The sequence below is a fragment of the Corticium candelabrum genome, chromosome 17, assembly GCF_963422355.1.
Source record: "Corticium candelabrum chromosome 17, ooCorCand1.1, whole genome shotgun sequence".
Classification (NCBI taxonomy): domain Eukaryota; kingdom Metazoa; phylum Porifera; class Homoscleromorpha; order Homosclerophorida; family Plakinidae; genus Corticium; species Corticium candelabrum.
In genome coordinates, this window is record NC_085101.1 from 5356660 (window position 1) to 5359159 (window position 2500).

The 2500-nt window shown below is 46.0% G+C and overlaps 1 protein-coding gene across 1 annotated transcript in view; it reads right to left on the minus strand.

The window, feature by feature from the left end:
- Positions 1 to 2500, minus strand: part of LOC134192764 (cilia- and flagella-associated protein 69-like) — a 13817-nt gene that overhangs the window by 7722 nt on the left and 3595 nt on the right. The gene's annotated exons all lie outside the window — the stretch shown is intronic.

Genomic DNA, 2500 nt, shown 5'->3' on the forward strand with positions numbered 1-2500 from the left:
CATTTCACAATGTAGGGTACTACTATGTACTGTCCAACTACTAGTAGTGCTCATCAACTAAACTAAGCTAAAACTGAAACTCGTGTAAAACAAAATGAGGACTACACTTGCAACGTCTGGTCTGTTGTCTGTAGTTGTATAACAACTACTCGGCTCCGTGTGGTGGTGGATATGCAACCCACGGAAACAATCAGACCAGATGGACGAAATCAATTCGTGAGACCATACCGGCCCATCACCAGTCTTACAGGTCAGCTAATGGTATCCACTGTCATCTATAAGAGCTCCACAATTGCATGTCGATGTCCAGCTGGAGAAGGCTATGGGCAAACCCAAACGAAGGAAGGACGCCAAGCGAAAATCGCAAGAATTGAGTGCAAACATTTCCAATGTAGGGATAGCGATAAGCCAAGCCCCAGCGCCCTTACCTGTTGTTGAGCGTAGGCGGGCTGCATCTCTGAAAGTGGGGGCATTTTCGAGTAGATACTGAGAATTGGAAGAAAGCAGTGACAGAAGATAGGCTTTGCTGAACTTTCCCAGCACATGGCAGGTAGTCAGAGATGTTTTCCTGGAGGGACAGACCTTGCTATGGCCTCACTGATTGGGGAGGTTGAGCTCAAGAGAATGTCGATGATAGGTCGTAAAACAGGGAATCGGAATGACAGCTCTGTAAAACTATTGGCCCAGGATGCAACAAAAGCTGGTTGTCTCACTGACAGGAAAGAAATCATTTCAAAACTGCCCATTCTGATGGGTAAAGAAGCCTGATGCCAAATCCTGTCATCAACCATGTCATAGCCTAAGAGGTAAGAAAGGGTTTCTTCTGTCCCAGAGTCATGGATTGTAGAAGCATGAACTAGCAAATCAGAATGGACTGTCCGGGCCAAATGGTTAAGGTTGGGGATGTAGCAGCATCGTAATAACAGCATTGCACTCTGAACATCATTCAATTTGGTAAGCTGATTGCACAGTGAGAGCTTTTACTGGGCTATGGTGGCACAAGAGGACGTAATAAATGACATCGAACCATTTGGAGAACCAAGGAAGAGTGCACCCTTACAAGACACAGAAACTCCATTAAACCCTTCAACAGCAGTCGAGGACAATGGAGAGAATATCTTGCACTTTTTGTCTGCTATAACCAGATTGATGGCTGAGGTCTCGTTCAAGTCATGAAACGCAGCCAAAACAGATTTTGCCCATCCCAGCAAAAATACATCATCCAGGTAGGTCAGTAAGCGTACTTGAGTGGGGTTCTGAATCTTAGTTAAGACTGGATGAATGGCCGTGGCAAAAGGAACAGGACCCAGAGGATCTTCTTGATGAACTCCCTCCTCAGATGGAATTATTACGGTAGAGGAACCCTGCATGAAGGTAAGGGAGCTGGGTTTGCCATACATTTGAATCACATGGTTGTACAAGTCAGGAAAGGTAAGAGAAACTTGTTCCATGATCTGGTCTCTGCTGACAGAATTGAACGCGTTCTTAACATCCGACTTCGACTTATATGATGCGCTATCAACTCTGTACCACATTTCGTAGACACACCATGCTGAATGGGACAGAAACTTCAGTAAACTCTTCCTTTTTGTGAACAAATAGTCCTGGCTGTAAGTCGGCGAATAGATTCCCCGATGGCAATGGGTCTCACATCACCATTTGGCTTGCGCAGAGCGATCAGTCTTGAAAAGAAAAGAGGGTGGCAGCGACATCAAGCAATGTTACCTTAGCAAATGCCGAACAGGCAGAGAAAAGACCATCCGCAGTATCCTCATTTTCCAGTAGGACTTTAAAATGCTCGAAACGCCAACCACTAGGACCAGCACCAGATCCACGTGGAGCTTGACTGATTGAATCTAAAAGTAACGACCTAGACAAGGTGATCGACTCACAACTAACATTGGGTGGAGGGAAAGCACTGAAGATCTGGAAGGGTGTTTGGAGATCAACTTCCTTGCTGTATCCCCAGTGGATGGAGCCAGACCGTTACTGGTTAGAATTCTAAACACACGTGACAACTCTCGGCATCTCACCAGCCTAAGAGCAGCCGCTTTTCTTGCATTATCTCCAGTAGTGGGTGACTTCCCATTAAGGTCCGACCAATTCCAGCTGAGAAACTGGTGGTAAGCAGCCTTCACATCACATAAACCATGTTTTCCTCCTCTCACCAGAGGAGTGAGGAGCATGCAAGGCAGTAGAAACAGGAGTTTCCATGCTAACTCATCAGAGGGATCAACACAAATCTTTCCAAGTGCTACGACACAGCAATCTTGGAATCCTGCTTTGACTGTAGGATGGATAGTTTGAACAACTCTGGGAGGTGCAGCTTTCAGAATGTCTTCTCCTGTAAGATCCTGGATGTACTTCCACGCAGTAGTTTCCAGGTCCAGATTTATGTTCTGAGAAAGTGTGGAGTCCAGGAACATCGTTGATGAAACGGGTGTGGGTTGAGTACCAGTGGAAGAAGCTTGAGAAGAGACATTAGCTTCCACATTCCCGC